The following is a 26,888-nucleotide window of genomic DNA, read 5'->3' on the forward strand; positions in this document are numbered from 1 at the left end:
TAGGAAAGGAAAGGAAAGGAAAGGAAAGGAAAGGAAGGAAAGGAAAGGAAAGGAAAGGAAGGAAAGGAAAGGAAAGGAAAGGAAAGGAAGGAAAGGAAAGGAAAGAAAGGAAAGGAAAGGAAAGGAAAGGAGGGTGATCTTTGTATGGTTGACTGCTTTACCAGACTTTGAAAACTTCAAATTTTTCACAGAAATGCTACAATCAAATGTTCAACAGATTCTTGGAGGCAGTAAACGGCAAGCTATTAATTATATGCCTTAGTGATTTCTTACCAGGACTCAAGGGTGGTCTGAATTTCTCATTTGAACATAACATTTGATACTGTAATACCTGAAGAACTGTGCACTGTTTGGTGACATTGTCACGAAATTTAAAGAAAATTTAAAAATAAATTTTAGGTGTTAGAAACATGTGAAAGAAAAAAGGGTAATATTTACCTGTATTACCAAAGATGGCTAAATTTATTTTTTTTTTTTTAAAACCAGCTAAAAAGGAATTGGTCCACAATAATGTTCTTCAATGTGCTGTTTGTAATAAAAAGAGGAAGTGATTACAAAAGTTTTTCCATTGTGTTGCTGTTCTTCTGCTACTGTTCCTACAAAATACATCATAGCATATTAGGGGATTGATACATGCAACCAGTGAATACATATGATAAATTAAAAAAAGCTTGCTGTTAACGTATTGAGCAATGTGTTACCCCAAATCAATTGAATTTTTTTGCCATAGGCTTCTGTGATTTACCTATTCATTGCCACAGCGTAGGAGTAGCTGAATTGATAAGCGTAATGGTTTGTTCTCTTTTCTAAGACAACATCAGTGTAGGAAATAAAAAAAAAGACTGAAAAGAGAGAATACCTTCCTGAATGTGAATTTGTAAATGAAAAAAAGTGACGGAAAAACTTGCAAGCTTATTTAACATTTGACCCTGTAGTCAAATTTTAAACAATAAAGTGATGCTGATAAAAAGACTTATAAAGAAGGAATTAAAATTCCTACTCTGTTTGAGATTATTTGTGTTGTACAAATTCTTTTATGCTTTCTGTATGTTTGAGTATGCATGTGTAAAACATAAGACTTCTATGTGTATGTACAACCACATACATTTTTTTCTTAGTTAAGATACTTTAAAAGTTTCTATAATAATGAATGAGACCTATAAGAACTGTAGATATTTGTAACCAACTTTTACCATATACTACCACTTATATAAAGCAGCATTAAAAAAGCAAAAAATCTTAATAATAAGATTAATTATGAAATAATCTCATCTAATCAAAATACTGTATTATCTGAATTACTGAATTAATCACTTTCAGAAAGTGCTTCTTTGCATCTCAGACTTATTTCCAAGAATATGTTCTCACCTGTCTCTCAAGACACAGTCAGTTAAAAACTTTGTGTGAGGACCTCTCCTGAGGGCCTGAAAGCACTTCTGAGTTCCTAGGTGTGGTAGTCCTGTGTGTAGTGATTTAAAAGCAAAGAGTGACCAAAATTAGAGACCAGGAATAGTAATCATACAATGCTTTTTGTTGAGTCCTCTGAATTGATGGACAGACTTATGATGAAAGTATTACAAACAGAGAATTCTGTTTCAGAATTTTAAATAAAGTACTTACTGAGTTATTTATGAAAAGCTCTAGGGAGATGTTGTTAATAGTTCCAGGAAATTTTGAATATAAAATGCTGTAAATATTGTAAGTAAAAGTTGTGTTAGTGTAAATATTATTAAAATTTTATTTCATAGTAAATCTGATTGTTTCATATTTTAATGAGGCTTCAAGATACTTTTACCCTGAAAAATGTAGTGCAAATTTATAAATGTACTCCTCTTGGTTCTTTGTTCAGAAAGGTGCTACTTCCATGGTGGGCAACATGACCGTTTCATTTGAACAAAACATTATCTGTTCTTAGTGACCAAACAAACAATATGAAGATCTCTACAGGACATTAGTCTTTCAGCTCCTTTGGTTAATTATTGGTCAGTCTTTTCAGTTACTAGCAGACAGAAATCCCTACTAAATACAGAAGATGGGGGCTATCTCTCACATAAAATAGATTTTGGTCTTTATAATTGGCTGCTGTGTCTACAAGTTTTTCTTGAACTTCAAAATTCCTTCCCCATGCCACTGGCTGAGGTCTTGCCATGAGCTATAAGAGGCACAGGCAGATTTGCTGTGTGGAGAATGTTCTATACAGTTCATCTTCTATACTGGGCAGGCTAATAACTAGCATGATTTTATTTTTTCCTCACTTTCCTGGACCTTTCTCTCTAACACACATTATCTCCACATTTTGTACACCAACACAGCATTACTAACCCTTTATATCCTTCCTTCCTTTTCTTTCTTCCTTTGGGCCAAAAAGATGCTGCTGCATAAAACCTTTGTGGATCAAAAATTTGGTTACTGTTAACTTGGAGTCTTACATCTGCAGGCGCCTATAACAGCCTATTTACAAGTGCTGTGTGACAGCATTGAGCTATGTAACCTGTCAAAATGAGCTATGTAACCTTTTCAAAATGGAGCCACATGAAAATGGCTAAGTTAAAATTTTGCCTTATTTGTGTAAGGCTAGGATCAGTGAAAAAAGAAAACCAGTTTACATGAAGCTGGCCAATGATTCTGTAATTGCACTACTCAATAAGTCTTGCCATTAGGTTAGTGTTGTTTCCATTTACAAAGGAATTACAAATTATGGTTACCTACCCTAACACCTATGTTTTTTACACATTATATGTCAACTCTTTCAATCACATTGTTATTTTTCTGCTTCTACTTTTGCTCCTCGATGTCAGTTTTCTAACATCCAGAACTATGCTGAACTAGACATCAGACAGTAGACCTGTATTTTTCATTAAAAGCTTAAAAGAAGGCACCAAAACTTCGAAGCAGAGGTTGCAATACATATTGTAAGTGCAATGGCTGGCTATGCAGTCTATGTGAAAATAATTCTATACGTATGTACGGAATTATATATATATATATATTTCCATATTATATATAGAGGAAGAGGGGAGAAAAAAAAGCCATTATAGAGAGGTGATTCAAAACTAACTGTGAATTTGTTGTCTTTGTTAATCATAAATTTGTTAAATTATTTAACTTCCAGATGGTTCTTTTAGTCTTGTATCCATCAAATCCAATTGATGCACCCAGGACAAAAACAGTACATTGAGCCTCTCTTGTTTAAGATCTAGTCCAGGATTCAAAAACACCTCTCTGGTCGAGAAAAGAGATCCGTAATAAAATTTAAACTAAACTGAAATTAGACAATTTGCATAAATGAGGTCCCAGTTTTTCTCCTGTCTGCATCAGTGTGTACTGTTCTTCATGGCTACAATTTCAAAATGTTGATAAAAACAGAAGACATTTATCAATATCCGTAACAGTTATACCTTGTAATGAATTTATCAAAAATAACATTTTTCTCTTGCTCATCTCGTCCTAATTTATGTAAAAGTCCATGATTGTATGCAGATGGAATTACAGGAATAAAATTAAAGAGGTAAGGAGAGTCATTCATAGTATGAAAATTTAAGGAAAAATTAAGTAATAAAATAACATGAAAGTGATTATTTTCAATTTATTGTGAATGACACTTACGCAGTCTGAGAAAAAAAATATAAAAAACCCACAAAAAGTTATAAAGAGGCATAAAGGACTATCTGGAAATTAATACAAAAGTCATCGTAGCACTATTTTTGAAACTTGTTTACACTGTCCTTGCTAGCCTTGCTGTGTCTGAAGTGCTTGGTAACTACTGACTGCTAGCAAATAACACAAGAACAATTTCAAAGAAGCTAGCCTCAGAGGGTGAAGTCATTAAACTGTTTAAATCTGTGGAAAAATATCTTTTGAATACAGGAAGGCCAAGATTCAGACTTGATGTTTTAAATATGTCCATCCTGATTAAGTGCTGAAGGGTAAATGGAGTGCTAGCAGGAGACCTGATCACATAGTCATAAATATTTAGGTAGTCCATTCCAGTTCCCATCAAAGGAGAAAAAAATGACACAGAATGACAAAGCTAGACAGTAATGAAAGTCCATCTGTTTCTGAAGTGCCAGAAGGTTACACAAGAGTATTTTCCAAAGGAACCAGAGCATATAGCTCAGAAATATATATAAAAACTCATAAAACTCAAACACTGGCTAATTTTCTCAGTTATTTGTAATACCCATGGATTATAAATTCTGGCATCATAAACATCAGTTAAAAACCTTATATGTAATATTAGTTTTTAATATATTAATATAGTAGTTTTCTACATATATTTTGTAAGTATCCCAACTTTATGTGTTGTGAACATCACATTATAATTGTATTAGTAAAAGAAAATGTAAAAGCACTTTTGAAATTGTATTTCAATATAAGTTTCAGTGCATGGCAAAAATACAAATATGGAACAGTGCGTAGCATGATAATATAATTATTGCAATACATGGAAAACAAAATTCCCCAATTTTATGTGAAAATATATTTTCACCTGAAGAGGAAAAAAGAAAAAGAATAATTGGAAACTGTAGTTTAACTAGGATAAATACATACAAAATTGGCTTGCTCTCAGTATTTCCTTGATACCATAAATTTTTCCTTTTCTGAATTAAGCATTATACACAACCTTTTATTTTGACTGTCATAATTTGGGATAAAATATGAAATTCAGTAACTATATGTTTATCCCCAAATGCCTATTTTGGAGGTTTAATTTATATGATTTAATGATGCACATATGGAACTTCTTGTCTGTTTGAATTTTGATTAAGAGATAAAGGATGACTGGTAATTATAGAAAAATTAACTTACAAAAAGCAACGTTTCCCCATGTTCCATTGTTTTCTGGAAGTGAGGTTATCAATATAAAAACTCTGCACCAATATGATAATGCAATACCTCTCCAATTATGATGGTCCCTTAACAATCCTTTTGGTGACTGTCCACACTCAGGGCTATAATTTGCTTTGTATTCTAGCTACTATTTTTTCTCACAACAAACACTTTCTCTAGATTTGATTCCAGCTTCTGACAATCTTGTGTTTCATTTGAACAAACTAGTCTGGTCGTTCTGGACTGTCTCATTATAATCAAAGATGAGCAAAAAAATTTATTGTGTGCATGCAACTAGAAGAAATACCTTGTGATTGTAGCATGGAGAGACATTTGTATGCTGGTGTTTTTTCCCTGATATCAGTCTTAAAGATACCCCATGGTTTAGTATTTTAGATATGTTAAAAGAGACATTTATGAAATCTTCCCAATGAAATGACCAAAATTTAAGCAAAAAAGCCATCTACCGTTACCACATATTCTTTTTCTTCAATTTACTTTTGTTTGAGTTAGAAGAAATGCAAAGGAGTTTGGCTTTTTTCTTCTTGAAGACATAGAGCTTTAAATTTTATTGTGACTGTGCTTCTGAGGAGATTGTTTTCTACTGTGAAAAGGACCTTTGCTGTGTGATTTAAATTATTCTGTTTGAAATTGTTAAGGTCCTTACCTCTACGCAGAATATAATTTTTAATGACATTTGGTTCATACTTAAATCTTACAATGTGTAAATAGTGTCTCATTGTTTCCACTTTTCAGCTGAAGTGCTGTATTTTGTCCTTGATTTTTGGCAGATCCTCTAGCAAGTTTGAGGTCTGAGGAGGAGGGATGGGAAGGGAATATTTTATAGCTTTTATTCAATAAAGGCAAAGACAGCAAAAGGTAAGAGGAAACCAGAATACTTTCTTTGATAACTGACACATCTGGTTAATTGCATTTATAAATAATATATATGCATACAAATATGTATACATATAAAAATATGCACTAGTTGCAAATATCTCATCTAATTGGTTAGTCTTTTCTAGATACAAACTTACTTGTGTGTGTAGAACTCATTAGAAATAATCCAAGTTGCAAGAAACATTTTTGAAATACATTCAGTATCTATCACAATTACACTGACTTTTTAAGAACTGTGTTCTTTCATTAACAAGTAAGTAGGAAAATGCTCTTCAGAATGAATAATTGTAACCCACTCACTGCTTATTGTAACAAGTTTTTATAACATTAGTCTTTGACTTGCGTTTAGCTTTCCAGTATCATGTCTCTGCTCTCATGGAGGAACACTTAAAGTCATACAGAGTTAATGCCATGGTTCAAAAGAGAAATCTGTAAAATATTTTCTCACCGTCCTTCATACTTGGATAATTTTAATTCTTGCATAGTTAAGTATGTCACTATATGTATGTGGAAGGGCTAATTATGAATAAAATGTGTATTTGATGATCTATTAGACGTGTTTTGTAGAGCTGGCATTCAGAAGGTTTTCAGTGTACTTTAATGATATTCAGACTTTGTTAACTCTAGTTTTTGACATGAAGCAGTGACTAGAAAATCAGCTTTGAGTTAAGTGTCTGAACAAAGTACAGAAGACTTGTATGTGATTTTGCGTGGTTGAACCATGTGCAGACTTTTAAACCTCTTTAGTAATATTTGCTCATAATATTTATAAAAGATGCTAAGCACCTTGAGCATCTCTGTCTCAGTATTTCTCTGAAGTGGTTGAAAAAATCCCAGGCCTTGAAAAATAATTCCTAGTTGTAGGTGTCTGATTTCTCATCTGAAGTCCCAGGAGATTAATGGTATTCGTGTCTTGGTGTTTACCCATCTGGTTCTCAGACTGGAGTGCACAACGGTCACATTATACATTTTTGTCTTGGACAGACTGGTTTGCACATTTTTGAGCATTTACTTTGGAAATGTGCAGTAAATTTCTTTGACTTTTATTGCACTGGCCCAATGCTGTGGTGCATCACAGATGTAGTGAGCCTAGCAGATGCCTCTGGACATTTCACCTGCAAGGCACAGGCTCACTGCAGCTGTAAGCACCTGCACGGGAGGGCTTGTGCACCATGACACAACTGCACAGGGAACACACTCGTGAGCTCCAGCTGTGCCACGGCCAGACTGGGACTACTGCACGGGCATCAGCTGAGCTGCACATGCTCAGGGGTAGGGGGCACCAGCTGCTCCAGAAATCCAGGACAAGTTTAACTTGCCAGGAAAAAAATGAACACATTTGGAAGAAACTGTTTGGAACAGCTTGGATTTTCATGTTCTGGATTAGCAGTAGGGAATCCAGTTATAAAAAGAAGAAAAAAGAAAAGTAAATGCTGCAAAGTGGTTTAGAAATTCAACCGAATGAATGTTCGGTTGATGTGCTTGTTGGTCAAATTAGTATATCCCAATTGATTCATTATTAACATGAATTTCTAAACTCTATTTAATTTTTTTTTTCTACATTTAAAGGGATTTTTGTGATAACTTCAGTCAGCTGTTGAAATTCAGTTTGTTAGGTGCTGGTATGTCAGTTAGTTGATATTGTCTCTTTACACTTATTAAAAGACCTAGAGAGCAGCTAAAAGAACACAAATGTTGAATTTCAGCTATTGAAAACATAATAGGATTCAAAATAGAAATTTCTACACACAGAGACTTAGCTTTTGATCACTAATGGAGTAGGAATTTTTGTTTACTTGTAAACATTAGTTACAAATGGGACAGCAACTGCCATAAGCAGCTTACAGTCTCTTATTGATGCATCCCTTATGAACTGCAGTAACTACATTACCAGAAGCAAGAAATGATTCAGAAACTATCATTAACCAGACGATGTAAAATAAAAGAAGAGTTAAAGTCCCTATTCAGTTGCAAATTTCTTACTAAGTCTCAATTTATATTGATTCAGGAGCCTTAAAAATCCAGCATCTGTGCATTTATATTAGGTGGGTTTCCATACTGCATTTACTTAGTAAATGTGTGTATTGGGAGTTTACCTTATTCATCCGTGTGGGTTTTGTTTTAATTTTTAAAAAATATGAGTTAAATTGTCCGAAGAACAAAAGCCTTAAGAGAGAATAAAGAAGATTAGCAAGGCGTTCACTGTTCATAGAGCTTCCTCTGGCAGCAGTAAGAAAATGTATTGTCTCAAAATGAAACATTTGTCAATATACTAGAAATAAGAATGTGAGTCACTGTGCAGCAGTTCCATTTTGTTTTATATTAGTCTTGGTGCAGCAGTTCCATTTTGTTTTGTATTAGTCTTGGGTTTGTGGTAAATTAGTGCAATCATGTTACTAGCAGACTAATGAAGACTCTTTTTCTGAGTTCAGCCAAGGAAAACAACCTCAAAAGTAAATTAGGTTTTAGGTGATAGACATTTATGTACAAAAACTGTATAAAACAAGCTTGAACCCAGACTGTCAAGTTTCTAACCGACTGTGAAATACAACCCCTACTTGTTAACACTGAGCCCCGTGAATGTGTATTTGACCATCTTTAATTAGATAAATTAACATATCTGTGTTAATTCAATCTTTTTTTTTTTTAATCAAAGTATCTTCTTTGCATTGCCAAGTAGCATTTCCAACTTATTTTATCAGAAATAGACTTTTGCTCGTTAGCATAGATTTTCATGTGGTTTTAGCTTGCGTCTTGTTAGTTGAGTCTTCTGTATTCTTTTACCAGTTTCAGACAAAAGGAAGAACTATAAATAGAAGGAAAAAACCTAGAAATAAACATAGGTGATATTCCTCAGTAGTAAATCAAGAATACCATCGGGGCGTTTTGATGGATCCAGAACACTGTCCTAAAAAGTTTCTGGATAAAGATAATTTGCTGTTAGTTTCCCACTGCAAGCTATGATAACATCATTACAATCCTGCTGCCCAGGGAAAATGAATTTTAATTGCTTCAGCATGTTTTCAAATGAAATAATTGTTCTATCAAAAGTACATATTTGTCTAGCAATCATCACTTGTTACTTATACAAATTGAACATGTTGCAGCTGAGGAAATTGCATAAGGATGGTCTAGTCTAAACAAGGTATGTTCTCTGTGAAGCAAATAGTAGTGCAAAAAATATCAAAGTTGTGCAAAATTGGCATGCTAAACAGTGTTTTGGGCCATCTTCTACATGATAATCTCAGGTCTGACAGTTGGCAATGGTGTCCACCTAACATGGCACAGTTCAGTAGTGTTTGAGAGTCTACTGAACCAGAAAGTCTCAGCTATACCATTCTTTATATGCCTTTTTAACGTACTGTGGGGTGACGGCTTTCTTGTGTTGTTAATGCCTGCAGCAAAGACAAACTACTTCTCCCAGGTTCACAGAAAGCCGAAACAAGTGCTATTTGATGCTGTTTAATGTTTCTCTCTGCTGCTACTTCACTTCTGAGGCGGGACTACACTGTTTGCAGTGTTTCAGATGCCACTTTGGTGCCTGTAGGTCTCATCTCTAGAGGAGATCACATTAGAAATGTCAGAGAGTTAATGATTGGAACTGATCATAAGCAGTTTCTTTTTCAAGGCTGAGCTGTTTGTCAAACATACCTGGCTGCTCAACTTTTTCTTAGTCTCCTGTTTGGGGCACGATAGCAATCATATTTTAGATACTTCTAAACAAGTCATGAATACAAGTAGACTTGCATAAGGTAGAAAAATAAGGACACTGATCTACACCCATGTTGATTTTTTTTCTAACCTGTGTATCAAAGTGCCAAAGAAATACTATTAAAGTATTATCTATATTTGTTTCCATGCTTTTGCAGGAAATAGTCAATTAATTTCATAAGCATGCAAATCTTCACAGTACATTTCACACAGAGTATTTTTCTCCTTGTTCATCTCCATTTCCACCACCTGCTGTATAATTTAAAAATTAAGAGAACAAAATTCTGCACTGATGTTTAGTCATCTGTCCTAAGTCATCCAGAAGAAACGTCTTATAATAAAATGTTCTGAAATTATGAAAATTACCTAGTCTCTTCAGATACATAATTTGATCTCTGCAATTTTTTCTCCTAAGTTAATTTTTGGGGCAGTGAAATTATAGCAGTAAAAGTTCTGAGGTATAAAAAGATTATTTGTTTTCCTCAAGCTGACTTTTCTTTATTATTATGGTTATGTAAAATTTCTTACTGACCAAAAGAATTAAAGTGGAAAGAGCACTGAAGCAGAGGAAGGAAAAAGAAAGCCTGGTTTGGAAAAAAGAAAAAGTTTATATCACATAAAATGAGGCAGAACATGAGAAATGTAGGAGAAGTATTTGAAAATTGACATATTTACTCTTTCTTCAGATCATTGAAAGATAGGATAAATTCTCTGAAATGGAGAAACTCCCTATGTTCAAGAATAAAGACACTGAGATGCAAAACCAACACCATGCAGCTATCAATAGGAAGATTTTTATACACCAATTCACAGTTAAATAACACATAAATTACCTGTAAACAGAGAATATGCGTAGAACTTGATTATTGAAGTTCCAAACAGCTATAAGATTTGACAAAGGATGAAACTGCATTAAATTATTACTTCACATCATCATCACCTAACTGCCACTGCTTCTAATATCTTAATCTGACTCCGTGTTATGCTCATGAATTAATAGTCCTACTCCAAAGAACATCTACAGACTCAGTGTAGTGATCTTCTTATTAGTTTCTTTTGAAATGCAGAGACATTGACTTTTTTGCAACAAAGTGATTTCTCTTTCAGGAGCTTATCATCATAGGCAAGGAACCGTGTCTGTGTCCTGCTGATAATGCAGCTGTATGGTGGAAGTTTCTGGTGTACCTATACAGCCTCACAGGCAGTAAAGCCAGTCTGGAACAGTAATGTATATGCAGACATGTTTCAATTGACAGATTACTGGTTTTCAGTCTTATTGAAAAGCTTTTCAAACATCCTGAGCTGGATATCCAGTAATATCGACAATTCGCTGGAGACCACTGTGGCTGGCACAGTCAAAGGAGCTGACTAGTGTGACACGTATTCAGCTTTCTCTCAGTATGTTCTGGAGAACATGATGAATTGTATTCAAATTCCTGCAAAGGAACAGCAAAAAACCCCAAAACAGACTGACATCTGTTGTGCTCTTTTTTCCTGTTTCTTCCCCCACTCCCAATTCCATTTTAAACTTAAGCATAGCATGCTTCTTCTATCACAAAACCCTTACAAGGTCTCATGTTTGTTATTTTATGGATAACTTATCAAAGTGGCACGCTATAAAAGTATGCTTTTTCTGCTTCATTTTATCATTACTTCACACTTAACCTGGGCTCTACAGACTGTGCTGAATTAGTTATTCTGCATCCCTCTCGGTAGATAAGGAGCTTGCTCAGGAGTAACTGATGGCATGACTTGAAGACAAGGAGGGTGTAAGGGTCAAGCAGAGTTTGGATTACAAGTTCAGTTCTTTGTAATGAACTTAACTGCACAACAAAATTATCAATAAGGTTAAGATGAGAATTTAAATCACAGTACGTGTAGTGATTTAAAGCAAACCCTGCTATTCCACACTCTTGACAGTTGTAATATCCTTTAAAGAAGTAGTCTGGCACTTGCCAGACTGGACCAATGATGACAGGCTATATAAATAGAAATTAGAACAATGATGCAAAAACTGATACGATTTTTAGGCCACTTTCACTGCTTTGGGAGAGCAGTTTTAAACCTCTGTCAGTTTCTGGACCTCTGGTTTATTTATTTTTTTAATGTCAGGGTGCAGGCTGCCATATGAATGTACATGCATAGATGAATAGCAGCTGTGTTATAGTTTTCCTTGAAAAGTTTCATAGATACTTCTGAAGTAATCAGGAGTCTTCTAAAGACTGCAAGTTGGTGATCACTATATTACATGATAGAAATTAGCAGAAAACCATCAAAGTACTAAAAGATGTCTCTATGCACCATTTCCCAGAAGACCAAGTTTGGGAGAGAAAGGAACGGAAGGATTGATAGCTCTTAGCTCCATAAGGATGCAAAAGACTTATCCAAATGGGACTGCACACATAATAGGACCCCAAGGGCCATGAGGACGATTCAGCAGCTGGGCACACACATGTTATGGCACCTGGGAGCATGTTGATGTGGGAGTAAGAGTACAAACAAGCAAAATCAATCTCCTTCCAAAGAAAAAAAATCACCTTTCTACATTATTTCCTACAAACACAAAATGAAATGACAAGCTTCTATACAGTTTAGCTTAATGTATCTCTTAAAAGTCAGGAAGGTCGCAGAAAAATCGCAGAATAAATGTCCGCATGCAATATGAGAGAAGTAGCTGCTCCTAATATCTATCCTAGACTGTTGCTCCAATCAGACATTTTGGGCAAAGTATTAATTACATCTCAATAACAATAAAATTATACAGAGAAATGGGAAAACGTGACAAATTAAGTATTTATTTTTCTAGACTTATCTTTGCTGGTTTTTTCAGTTAGCTCCAACATAAGTGGTATCTGAAAAAGATAGCATGTAATGTCAAGAACTCCAGAACGGACAGTAAAAAAACCCCAAAAATCTTTTGTGTAATTGCAGTGGAATTTATCTATTGAGGTGTTAATATTTCCTAATTTTTTTATTTAAAATAGTCATAATAGATATCAACAAAACCCAACAAAATCAATGAAATTCTGTATCAGTTATTATTTTGTATATTATTCTTCATATTACCCTATATTCTTTTAATAAACCTGAGTTTTAGACTGAACTGCAATAAGCAATGGCATGAAGCAGTATTCCAGAGAAAGTATAAGTGACTCCAGTTTAAATGTGCGTATTTCCCTTGCCTTGAAAACTATTTCAGTCAGAACACAGTTCACCATTTCATATAGAAGTTGTACACTGTGGAATCTTTCAGTTGCTCCTCGGAAAAAAAAAAAGGCAAGGGGGCGCGGGGGGGGCAGGCAGAAGCATTCTGAACTAATTCTAAACTTTCCCTTGATGTGTCCTTCTTTTTACCAACATTGCTAAAAGATCGCTGCTTTGTGTTGTCCAAAAATCATTTATTGTGTTTACTTTTCCCTGTGATTTTGTCAAAGGTTATTGAAGCATGCTGTCAGTTCTCTAACACAGTTTTAAGGAGTGGATCACATGAATTTCAGATTTTATTCCTGTAGGACAGGCTTGCAGAAGTCAAACTTTTATTCAGGGTATACTTTGTTAGAGGAAAAACTCTGTGCTCTGAGAACTAAAACTAGGGAACTAAGGCTGCATTTGAGGACGATTATCTTGGAGAAGCTATTCTGCCTATTAAGGAGGAAATAAGCTGGAATGGAAGAAAAGCCATTCCACAATGTGGGTAGTGCTCATAAGCCACTCTTACCCCAACTAATTCACTGCGTGGGCATGGCCCTTTCAATTTAAAGCTCTTAGTTTTCTATTACCTCTTTACGACAGCTAAGGCTACTGGCAGAAACCTGGCCATCTCACTTTGTCTCCTGGTCTTGCAGTTCTCCTGGACACAGTTTTGCTATTCCCAAGCCAACTGCACACTTTGAAAACCTCAGTTTCCATATTCATCCCACAAAGACACAAGTTCTAGAACTGCATGTTACTGTATGGGGTAAAATATCCATGCTTCTATTGCACATTTGAGTGGACTTTAAAAGGAAAGCTATGTTGACTGTCTGGGAAAACTGTGTTGTCTACTCTACACAGAAATTTCTGTTATAGAGGCTGGATAAAAAAAATCAGGGTTTAGATTTTCTCTTTGTCGTATGTTTCATTCTATCCTGAAATCTTGTCCTCTGGTCTCTAGCAAGAGACACCTCCAAAATCATGCCTGGCATTGGGTTAGTGCTGGCTGGCAAGAGCCAACATCATGTCATGGAGGGTGATAAGAGCTGTGTAATGTGGAAAATCACATACCAGCACCCAGAGTAAGTCTGTGCCTTGTATAGCTTACTTTCTGTACGTATTTATATGTATTTATATTAGGACAGAATATAAATTATTTCAATATTAGTGTGAAGCACTAATATTCACATATTCTCTGAGGTCATAGATACACATATATATATATATATATATATATGTGTATATATATATATATGCACCTTTCTGCAAAATGTACTGCTGCACCTTACCATTGTGAAAATTTGGACTTTATATGCAAGTAAGTAGTGTTCAACTCTTACTTCCTAGCAGAATTCTGAACTTTTAATTTGTCTCTATGACAGTAACTCACTTCTTAAGAGAGAATAGGTTTTACTAATACAGAAATAGAGAAGTATTGACTTCCGCTTGCTCTAAGATATAATCTTATTTACAAAAGAAAAGTGAGACAGGTTGCCTGAACCAATTTCTGCATTAAGTTACTCAGGTATTGGCATTGGACTTTATGAGGGGAGGGGGAAGCAGAGGGAAGATCAAGTTTTTCAGAGGACCACTATTTGACAAATTGTCTATTTGCAGCATTACTGTCTTATTTTCCCATTTTAAGTCAATAAAAATTAGTTGGTGTAGTCTGCAGACTCAGAAAATTGGATGTATTGGACTCTGTAGCTTCATGATGACTCAGTGTTTCTTATTTCATACCAATTCTTCTGTGACTCATGGCTGTAGTTTCTTATGGATAGGTTTGATAAGTATTTTTTTTCCTTTTCCTCATTGCTATACAATAAACTGGAGAAGGGGAGATTGTTTTTACTAGCACGTCTTGAAGGCTTATATGTCAAGTCCCCTTATCTGGTTCTTGAGAGCAACAGGTTTCCTTAACACAGTCCAATAATATATACTTGGGAAAGATGTTTTTTGCCTTAATTTGGCCTTAATCAAAGTGTTGGGTTTTTTTGTCACCCTGAGATATCCTTAGTTGATGCTTGTAATAGCATATTCTCTGAGTTTCAGTCCAGACTGTCTCTTGAAAATTATATTTAAGATCAATAAACAAAAAACAGAGAATACATCTGGGCTCGTGTGGTACCCCATTTAGTATGAAAGCTTGGTCAATGGGCTACCACTTAAGAAAGATGTCTTGTGAGCTGCTGGCTTTGTCCAACAAGATGTACCGTCCCTCCGAGCTTAACTGAAAACCTCTGTGACTGAAAAACCTTTAAAAATACATAGAATGGTTTGGGTTGGAAAGGACCTCAAAGTTTCTCTAGTTCCAACCCCCCTGACATGGCAGGGACACCTCCCACTACACCAGGTTACTCAAGGCTCCATCCAACCTGGTCTTGAATACTTCAAGGGATGGAGCATCCCCAACTCCCTTAGGCAACCGGTTCCAGTGTCTCACCACCCTCAAGGTGAAGAACTTCTTCCTTATATCTAGTCTAAACCTGCCCTCTCCAGCTTCCAATCATTACCCCTCATCCTACCACTGCAGGCCCTTGTAAAAAGTCCCTCCCCAGCCTTCTTGCAGGCCCCCTTCAGGTACTGGAAGGCTGCTATAAGGTCTCCCCGGAGCCTTCTCTTTTCCAGGCTGAACAAGCCCAACTCTCTCAGCCTGTCCTCGTAGGAAAGGTGTTCCAACCCTGCGGAGACAGGAGTTGGAGAATCCACAAAAGACTCAATATGAGTTATATCAGGAAACTCGTTTTATTGTGCAGATGCACTTTCTTATATAGCATAATTTTCCAAAGACATCATGACTTGCAGTTTTTCATAAACTCTAATTGTGCTATACATACATCAGTCATCTGCTTCTACCTATCACTTTACTATTAATACTAATGCGTTCCGCCTCATACGGATGTTAGCTTCTAATTCTTCTATTCTGACCCTCAAGGTCGAAGCGTCCTTGAGGCCTACTATATTAGTTTAGACAAACTGTTCAACAGAGTTTTCCCTGTGCAGGCCCTCTAGCATTCCATGCCTGTTTTCAGCGAGCTACGCTCCCACACAACCCTCTGACCATCTTGGTAGCCCTCCTCTGGACTCAATCCAACAGCTCCATGTCTTTCTTGTGTTGGGGCCTCCAGAGCTGGACGCAGTATTCCCAAGTGATGTCTCATGAAGGCAGAGTAGAGGGGCATAATCACCTCCCTTGACCTGCTGGCCACAGATCTCTTGATGCAGCCCAGGATACGGTTGGCTTTTTGGGATGCAAGTGCACACTGCTGGCTTATGTTCATCCTATCATCCACCAGCATGTCCAAGTTCTTCTCCTAAGGACTGCTCTCAATCCACTCATTGCCCAGCCTGTATCTGTGCTTGGGATTGTCTCAACCCAGGTGCAGGACCTTACAGTTGGCCTTGTTGAACTTCATGAGGTTTGCACAGACCCACCACTCCAGCCTGTCAAGGTCCCTCTGGATGGCATCCCTTCCCTCCAGTGTGTCAGCCTCGCCACACGAATTGGTGTCATTGACAAACTTGCTGAGGGTGCACTTGATGCCACTCTCCGTGTTGTCAACAAAGATGTTAAACAACACCAGTCCCAGGACCAAATCCTGAGGAATGCCACTTGTCACGGGTCTCCACTCAGACATCGAGCCATTGATCACAACTCTTTGAGTGTGACTTTCCAGCCAATTTCTTATCCACCGAGTGGTCCATCCGTCAAATCCATGTCTTTCCATTTTGGAGACCAGGATATCGTGTGGGACAGTGTTGAAGGCTTTGCACAAGCCCAGATAGATGACATCAGTTTCTCTTCCCTTGTCAATTGATGCTGTAACTCCATCATAAATGTCCACCAGATTCATTAGGCAGGATTTTCTCTTGGTGAAGCCATGTTGGTTGCCACCAATCACCTCCACATTTTCCATGTGCCATAGCAGAGCCTTCGGAAGGATCTACTCCGTGATCTTGCCAGGCACAGACGTGAGACTGACTGGCCTGTAGGTGCCCACATCTTCCTTTTTTCCCAAAAGGAAAACATTACCTCTTGAGTGTAAAGAAGCATATCAATGTGCTCTGCAGACTTTTTTCTCTCTGAATTGCACACAAGCTGTAGGCAAGCTTCTCAGATTTTAATATGATAATATTTAAATGGATATCTCTATGATTAAATATTCTATGGCATCTTTTACAGTATGAGCTTTCAAAAATCATTGTTTTTTTCTCATCTTTCAGTCAGTTATTCAGTATATTTATTTCCTGAATGTTCCCCGCAGATTACTACAATATTGTGGTATTACTATTCATTTATTTTACTTGCTATTAATTTGAGGTGATTTGGGTTATATCAATGCAAAGCTTCCCTCCTTCTTTCTAGTCTGATTCATGTGAGATAATTTAATTATCTACAGAAAGTCTATTTAAGTTAGTGAAGCAGATAAAACCCATTCTACACGTTAAAGTGTGGGAAAAACTCATTATATCTATAGCCATTGTCATGTATTGTAAGTAAAACCCCATAGCTACTGAAAAATTTCCCACAATCTTCTATTTTTAAAATAAAATAGCTTCTATAGGTCTTTTTCTGTCACCATTCTGTTTGCAATTATTGAAAAAAAAAGTCTCTCTGGATTTCAATGAAAAAGAGTATTAAGAAAGTGATTCAGAAAGTTTATACAAATTAATTTGTAGTTCCCTCTATTTGCACCACAAATTTGATTCTGAGATAACTGCTGGCAGTAATGAAAGTCAAATACTCTCTGCAACCCATGTTGTTAACCCAAAAAGCTAAAGCCTTAGCATGCATGGAAATGATCAGGTGAACAATAAGGAAAAATGGTCATGTTTAAATGTGGCTGTCTAGAGGTCTCAAGGGGATTGCAATAAGAGTAATTTCAAATCTAAAAGTACTGTTTTTATGTCGTAAGATCACTGTTCTCTGGTGTCCTCTGTGTCTTTATTTGTTTTTATTTTCATTGGAATAGAAGGGTCTTCTGCCACTTTCTTTTTTTCCCACTTAAATCTGAAAATTCAGTCTTAGAAGAATTGGTCTTATGGGGTTTTGCCATTTTGGGAACTGCATTGTTAATGTGTGGAATTATGGACTCTTCAACCCCTCTGATTTCGTACTCCAGATGTGTCTGCACTGTACAATGACTTATGTTTTTATTGAGCTACCTTGCATAATGGACGCGGAATAATTTTATGAGTTGTGCCCAGGTTAGTGAAACTTACTTAGGGAAAGAGGGTATTAACACAGAAGGTATTTATTTGGCAAGCAAAAATATTCGCAGAAACAATGAATACAGAATGCTATTTTCCAAATATTTGGTTTCACTACCTGTTACTTATCTTTCAAAACATAATACTTCCTCTTACAGGAATGTACATTTCTAGAGGTGGTTTGTGAATTGTGTTGGTTAAACAAAATGCAAGAGGTCAAAATATAACTATTAAGGCCACATCTGTAGATTACATATTGCAAAATCTGGAGAATTTCAGTTGTCTTTGGCTATCCCGTATTATTATTGGTTTCTCCTTTCCTAAAACTACATGAGGAACTATAAGGAGAATAAAGAGAATCAAGAATAAAACATTTCCAATGAAAGTATTAAAGTGTAAAATTACTATAACTGATTAAATGGGCTTGATATCCTCTTCTTTATTATAAAAGCTAAAATGTGAATTATATATGAAAAGATTCACATGGATTCTTTCCAGGCTGTAGTTGACTTGAATTTATTCTGTTCATTATTTGAAGTTATCTGCTAAAGGAAATCTACAGCATATTCAATTTATGAAGAAACATATCCTTCACAGGCATTTAATGACTAAAATAGTTTAGTTACTGGATTATCTCTTCTTTTAAATAGAAAATTATGAAAGAAATTTGTTCAGATATTTTCTAAAAAAGCTGACTTGTTCCTCTGTGAAAGAATTCGGAGGAGCAGGTAAGTTCTTTCTGGCACTAGCTGCAAGCTTTAAACAAAAAATGAAATCAAAACCACAAGAGTTTGATGTAATATTTTTCAACAACTCACTTATACCACATGACCTTATATACTCTTCTTCTATATAATAACCTGAATCTTAAAAAAATCTATGAAAATCCCAAAGAAACTTGTGTATACAACTACTGTCTCAATTTACATTTACAAAGAAGTGTAGGGCTTTGGAAAAAAAAAAAAAGAAAAGTCTTTCAAGGTATGTAAAGATCTACAAAAAAATTATATTGCACATATTTTTGTGCTGAATGCCTTTCTCAGCTAAATTAATGGGGACATAGAAACAATATTGTGTCGGGTTTTAACTCTATTCATCTGAGCTGTACAGTAACCTTTTCTTGAAAAAAAATGAAAGAAAGTAAGAAGGAGAGAAATTCCCTCTGAACACTTTCTTAGTGCTGGTTTTATTCACAGAGTGCTCAGCTCCTTTGTAGTATCAGAAAAGAGCTAGCAAATGTTGCTTAGCATTGTAGAAAAATAAATTTTGTGGTGTTGTTTTTCACAGCTGTTGGGTTTTTTCATCTAGCACTCTGCCTCAAAACCTTGTCTGAGGTCTGTGCAGACATCGTTTTCAAGGCGTTTCAGCTGCCTTTATCCAGTTTTCCAACTCACTTTCTGAACAGCCTGAGAAACAGTCTTTGTTTTGGACGGTGCCAAATATTTTAGATATTCCACCTCAAATGTATGATTTTCATTTTTTTCTTACAATAGATGATTTCTTTTACTTTAAGAATTTGCAATAAAAACGTTTTTATTCACATGACTTTTATTTATTCACAAAAGTACACATATTTATTCACCAAAAAAAAATGTACTGTTGTTGTCATCTGACCTTTATCTAGAAGCAGATTTCATTTCAAGAGTATTAATCGGGAGAGTGCTTAAGAATATATGCCATGTATTTTAAACTGGAATTAAAGACAAGTTAGAAAATCAAGGCATGCTCATGCATGAATGTGACCTTAGTGCCCATCCTGAGAGTGGATGAATTTAAACAGTCACTTCAGGGCATGGTTGCTGTGGAAATGGCATAATCAATTTTGAATAGCTTAATTGCAGTGAATGATCTCAGAGTAAATCAGATCAGATCTATGTTTTTGTCAGAGTCTATACACCTATAGCTGAGCAAGTATGAAGTTTTTCTTAATGCCTTTTTTAGGATGAATTTCCAAAGATATATCTACGAAGATAATCTGACATTTACCTATCCTGAGGCTGTCTGCTGGATCTCCACTTCTTTCTGCAGAGTGGACAGACTTCACCAAAGCTGGATGTGATCCAGCTGGACAAAAGTACAGGATGGAGGGTTAACTACTTTTCCAGGTGGCGGAAATCTGAATTTGAATACATGAATTTTGAGGAGAAAAATAAACATCCATTTCTGGAGTGAGATTGGGGCATCATATGAATGTGGGGCCAGTCTCATGGTCACAATATATTTTAGGAAGGAACACTTCTTCAAGGATACAAGCACTATCAGTACTTACCTATCCCATTGATCTTAGTTCAATTTTGAACAGTTGCTCTGTGTTGCTCTGCTCCACTAACAGAATATTTCAAAAGACTTAGCAAGAAGCAAGTTGTGCTCAGGGCAGAAACTTCTGGACCTCTCCAAACAAAACAAAATCCAACAAACAAAAATGGCAGGCTAAACATTTTCCAGTCAAGATTTTCTAGTCGCATCTGGATTTACCTAGGTGAATCTCTGTTAGACGGCAGCTGAAATGATGTTTTTGGAGGGCAGTTTTAGAGATAGGTGCCTAAAGTTTGTTAAAGTATTATTTTGGTATTCTCCTGGTTGGAGTATGAGCTCTTGTCTATAAAACTCATACATACTAAATATTAACCATTTATCCGTTCTGAAAAAAATGAGCCTCAAATAAAACCATTTTTTGTTTCCAGCTATTATATAGGTTTCTGAGAAAATTTCGGTATAGCTCACAGAAAGTTCTCTCTGGAGAAGTACCGTAGCATGATTTACACTCAATAGATTCACTGGACTGATCTGAATGTTCTTAAGCAGTCCATTTATTTAAATAACCTCAGGCTTTCTTTGTTTATAAGCTGATAATAAACTCCTGAGCTATGGGAACTCCACAGTATTTGTTAGCCTTGACTATTTCTAACAAAATGCAGTCCTGTTTTTAGATGTTACTGTATTCTACTGCTTCTCATTCAGATTGAATAGTAGGTAAAATAACTTGAGTGAAACAACAATATATGCAGGTTTACCATGAAAGTTTGAATAGTAAATGGCTGGGTATGTCTGTGACAAAACGTATATAGTAAACTGCCTCCTTTCCTGTTAACTTGCAGGAAAATAAAAGTACGATTTAAATCTTTGCTGCAGACAGCAGAACAGAACTTGTCTTGATATATTTCTGCTGCCTGGCACATGGCCAAACTACACAGTGGACTATACATCACAGGAGAGCATGCCTGTGATTTTTGGTCATTCATTCAATAAGGAGGAAGGACAAAAAATGTGTTCAGAAAAAAGATTATTATGTAGGAGGAATGGAAGTAAGAGATTTCCCTATGTACAAGCCTGCTCAGACCCTCAGGGTGCAGCTTATTTCACCTGTATGTGCTGTTGATGATAGACATGTGGACACTGACTTAGTCATCAAGTTTCTCCTTACAGTCAACAGAGAAAAACAGTTCTCAAGCAGAATCTGACATTTAAAATTCTTACCTAGTGGTGATAATTTTTCTTCAATGTCGATACAAGAATCTAGATAAGTAGATAAGTAGATTTTGACATATTATATTAGGCTGATGGTCTGTACTATCTGATCTGATTCTACATTTGAGAAATTCTTGAATTTTATTCAGCTACATCTATCCTAAGTTAATAGAAATGTGCTAAAAAAAGCATGACTCAAATAAACAGATCAGAATACTGCCAGTGAGGAATACATGTCTTTTAAATCAGGATACAATGCTTAAGGTAGTTTTTTGATTAAAAAAAAAAGAAAAAGAAAAAAGAAAAAACACCTCTGAAAGGTGTATTTAATGAAATCCTTTATGTTTTTAAACCATTCTGTAGGAATTTTTAGCTCAATACTCCACATTCAGAAAGAGCAAGTAAATCATATTTTATGCCCTGAAACCTTCCTCCCTGTATGTAGCAAAATCCAGTCTAAGGGTATTTAAACATTGTCCAGGCTCACACAGAGCTGTAGCCCTGAGCTGAGGATTTCTTCCTCCTAGGCTTTCTCCTCAGCAACAAGAAAACAGTTTATGCAATCCTGCTGGTGTACTAGAAATTGGTGTTCACCCTCTAGTACTCCTGTGGCACTTGCTATCACCATTTGAAAAAATGTAGTACAGTGTAATTCAGAAAAGCCAGTAAAGAAAGGCTGACAACAAGCAACTTTATCTAAGCATTATGAAAAGCTGATCACATGACTAGGAATGTAGTTGCACCTCCTTTGTAAGGTAAAAACTCTTACTGAGAGCTCCACAAATTCCTCCATAATCCTTAAGGCAAGTCTGAATATTTGTATCAAGAGCAAAGCTTTTATAAGAAGGCTTTATTAAAGAAAAAGTTAATTTTCTTTGACTGCTTGAATATAACCACTTTTATGGTCAAGTGGTCAAATTGCTTATTTGTAAGCTATGATTCCCAGAGTTTGTTATCAGCCCTCTGGGTGGATTTTTGGGCCAATCCAATGAGTTGTAAAAAGTCTTGAAAGAATGAAATAAGATACGAGATTTTTTTTCTATTCATGGTGAAAAAGGCTCTTTTTGAATAATGAGACCTGTAAAGCTACTCTGTGATGCTGGGCTGGGAAGGGAGAAGGAAATGTGTGCTCTCTTCCTCTGTTACCTTGCTGTCACAGCAAGCAAGGCAGGCTTGTGTGTTAAGGGCAAGCTGTGGAAGGACTGATATGCAAATTTTCATTCTTTATTTATTTCCAGCTTGCATATACCAAAATATGCACTCAAAACGTTTTTCTGATGTCCTTGTGCAACCCATATGGCTTTTGCATAATGAAAAAAAGTTTATTTTGACATGTCCCTGGAAACCTACGAAACAAAATTGTTACCAAAGGTATGATGATACAAATATTTATGCAAATATAGGTAAAGAAGTAATTTTTTTCCCCCCAAATGTCTTTTCTTGAACCAGAGCTAAAAATGAAACATTCTCTGAGGATGCTTCAGGTGTACAAGAGATTTTTTCTTCTTCATAGACAGAAAAATAAACATCATCTCTCTGCATTCAGGGACATCTTGCCCTGGGGGAGCCCTATCAGCTGCCAGCAAAAGATGTGGGAATCTTCAGGACAAAAGAAAAACAGACAGAAACGAACTGCTGCAACGTTAGAGGGAGTTTCACAGCAAAACAAATAAGTTTCTGGAGAACATCAGATGGATGAAAACGGTGAGCTATTATTAGCACATTGTTGCCGTGAGGAGCATGACAGAAAACTGCAACGTCAACAGCAAATTCAGCTTGGGGAGGTGATGGAGCAGCTGCTCCCTGACATGCAAAACCTATGTTTGCAGCCCCTCCTCTGACCCACAGACTTTGCTGGCAAGGTCAGCTCAACACCTCACCAAACATAAAACACAGGTACTCCTTCAGGGATGAGAAGTGCAGCAAAAAAGGAGGAAGAGCATGTCTAGAACCATTTGCATTGCATGTGACAAAAGCATGGAGAGAACTCTTGTAGGATTTGTATATAGTCAAGACATGTAACAATTTTAATACACCAGTTTTGCAGATGATATTACCTCCTCCCAATTTGTTGCTGCCCTTTGTTGCTCAGCTGGTTGAAAGCTTTGTCTACACTTACTATCCTGCTTGTTTTATACATTTATTTAGTTTTATTTTTCAGGATGGGATAGGAAAGGATACAAATGAGAAGTGCTTTTTTGCTTTTATTTCCATGTGATTGTTTACTGTCTCTGTGAACGTAAACTGTTGTCTATACTGTTGTATTTTTTAAGTCAGAAATCCTAAGGAAGCATTAATTAAAAAAAAAAAAAAATCTTTAATAAATTCTCACATACCTTTGACTACTTTAGCTCTACTAAAAAAAAAAAAAGGATAGAGACAAAACAAACAAACAAACAAACAAACAAAAGAACACCCAAAAGCAATCTGTCAAGTCAGAGATACATTGCTGAAGTTGCCTTATCCGTTATGACAGCTCCTCCCTGGCCAGCATTTTACATTGTTAAGGTAGTTCGCTCTGCAAAATAAGTGTGTGTGCACATACGTCATCCCATTATTCCTTTTGCTTTCTTGGAGTCAGTCCCTGTTATCACAGGTGCATTTTCTGGCTGCCTTCTTCTGTGTTAATGAACACTGGCATCAACTCACCCCTGGGAAATGCTCACCACCTCTTCCTTGCAAATGTTATGCAGTGCAACACATGGCAATTCTACCTTTTTTGCGTTCAGTCAGTTGTGTAAGCAGCCTCAAGTTGCCTGTAATTGCCCAAATGCACGTTTTACAACCGTCCTGCAATTAATTGCAGCTTAGTATGCAATTAAACCTCCTTCTGCCAGGTGCATTCACATCAGGACCATACTTCATCAGCCAGAGCACGGGAGGATCAGCCAGGCTTTGGGAACTCTCTGGCTTCTCACATCCTGCTCACAGTTGTTCATGGCAGTCAACAGATATCCAGTCTCATTGGCATTTTCCTCATTAGCACCATTGAAGTGGAGATCATGGGTACACGTGCAACATGACAGGCCTTGCATAATTCATAACACCTTTTCACATATAGCCTGCTCTTGGTACGTTAACAATCCTCACTACCAAGCGCAGTCTGCTCCATAACTGTCTGACAAACTCTTCTGCAGGAACACTGATGGCTAATCAACAAACACTAAAACACTGGAGGAGGCAGAATTAGTCAGATTTCTAATAGCACCCTGTTCTAGCAGAACCTCTTTCATGGGTGTGACTGTGAAATGAAGAAATGGGGCAAGGTCTATTTTAGGGACTTGTCTTGTGCAGCCACCTCTGGTGACCACATCACTGCATGATAATAGTGGCACCATTCTTTGCTTCTCAATCTTCACCAGAGACACAGATCAGTAAACACCTCCAAAATTTTAGACCACGCTTGCAGTTCCATTGTGCTCTGTCTGCATCCAGCAGATGTGGATTTCCTAATAAAAGACGCAGTAAGTAGAACAAACCTACAGGATGTTAACAGTTTGTTCCTGATACTGTTTCAGATTTTGCCTATTTGATTTTTGCCAATAGCATTATAAAAACTATAACATCTCCCAAACATAGAAACAACCCCTTGTCAGGGATGTTACTGATGATTTTCCAAGCAGAAGTGCATTTCTACATTGGAATACAGGAGAGAATTTGTGCACCACACTCTGACAAATAATGAAGATGATCACTTTGCTTAGAAGCAAAGCATAGTGTACTGCTGTAGAGCCTATAACACTGGCCCAGACACAGTTTCTTGGTTCCTTTTTTGCCGAGGCTTAACTCTAATAAAACTGTATGCTGTATAGACACATACATACTCACATAAAGTCCAGGAATAAGGATTTCTAGGTGTCAGTCTGTGCTCCAGTACTGTCTTCTGAGGCTGGAGTATAGTACACACAGAATCTCATTAGATGCCCAAAATGGCTCATAATGTATCCATTAAAACGACTGAGTACTAGAAATAAGTCCTAAAAGTCACTATAAACAGTTCTGTCTCCAAAAACTTATGCTACTCTTATGAGGTAATCCTCTATCTAGCATGAAGGTATTCAAGTGTGGAAATCATAAAACCAAAATGCAGATACTGCCTAATACAGCAATCATTGGTTTATAAATCTGAAATTCTTTAGAAGGTAATAATGTATCTTCAACACTATCAAAAGAATAATACATGAAGTCTCAAAATCTTGCCAGCAGTTGGTTGGGTACTTGTACCTGTTTTCTGAGAAGGAAGAGAGGCTGTTGATATTTTTAGCACAGTTACAATACAACTTAGTAAATGTGCGTTCTTGAGTTTGCCAGTCTGAAAGCAACCTATTGTAAAGTTTATATGTAGCATAACACCTTCGCAAATTACCTTTTCATCAGAAATAACTTCTTACGGCTTTTGAATCAGAAAATCTTTAAAGATCTATGGGTATTTACAAATATCATCCCTTCATAAGTTTAGGAGGAAGAAGAGAATATTGGAAGAACAAAGAAATATTTGTTGAAGATTTTTAAATACATGTAAACATTTCCAGCTCAGAAGGATCTGACATACCTTCTTCCTCTGCTGGGATCTGAATACAATATTGTCTTCTAAGGTAGATAGAGCAATGAGTGCTTCTTTCTGTGGTTTGAGGAAGATTTATGGTAGATGAAAGTCAAACACCAAAACGTCAAGAAAATGAAAGTTATTACTTGTGCTGTGGCTTGTGTGGTGAGGGAGCAGAGCAGAGAGTGAAGAAAAAGAGCCCTATATAAAGAAAAATTTAGCTGAAAAAATATAGCTGAGTATTTTTTTGAACTCCACAGAATGTAAGAAGTGAGACTGGTGAGTGATCCCTCATGTTTGCAGTGGACCAGGGGCATATCTACCTCTTCAAACACATGCTACCTGAAAGCCATTTCTGAAATACGAGCTTGCATTTGTTTGTCCATGATTTGTACACATTCTCATGATTTCTCAGGCAGCAAACTGGCTCTTTTCTCATGTAATTAGTGTCTTCTCATATCAGTTAAGCAAGCAGATGGTCACACAGTTTGTTCACACAGATTTCCAAATGTTCCTAGTGTTTGACTCTTGTTGATGGTCACAATCAACAACACCAAGTAGGATCCTCTCCAAATTGTGATAAAGCAAAATGACTGTTAAGTTGGATCAAAGGCAGTTATTCATTTAGGTTTAGTAGAGTGTTCATTATAGTCGTTATAGTAATACACATTTTACTACATAAATATGAGCACTATGTTAATAGCCCAATTCTGCAACAATTCATTCAAAAGAATGGGAAAAAACTTCCAAGTGAGGTATCTCACAATAAGACTGCCCAACCTGGGGCTCGCCATTGGCTACAGGAACAGAGTGGTGGTGACTACCCTGTGACAAGTGCATTTCATAAGGTGTTTAAATGCGTGTGGACTTACTCAGTGGCACAAGAAATCACAAGAGTCCCAGCCAAGCTTGACATATGAAGCAATAGTTGTGTTTTTGAAAAAACTATTTTCTAGGTATTTTGGTCATACTGTTTTTTTGGAGCTTGAGGGGAATTTATTTCTACTTTCGGGACAGATATTTTTCTTGT

Source organism: Leptosomus discolor, chromosome Z, assembly GCF_034619465.1.
Source record: "Leptosomus discolor isolate bLepDis1 chromosome Z, bLepDis1.hap2, whole genome shotgun sequence".
Taxonomy (NCBI): domain Eukaryota; kingdom Metazoa; phylum Chordata; class Aves; order Leptosomiformes; family Leptosomidae; genus Leptosomus; species Leptosomus discolor.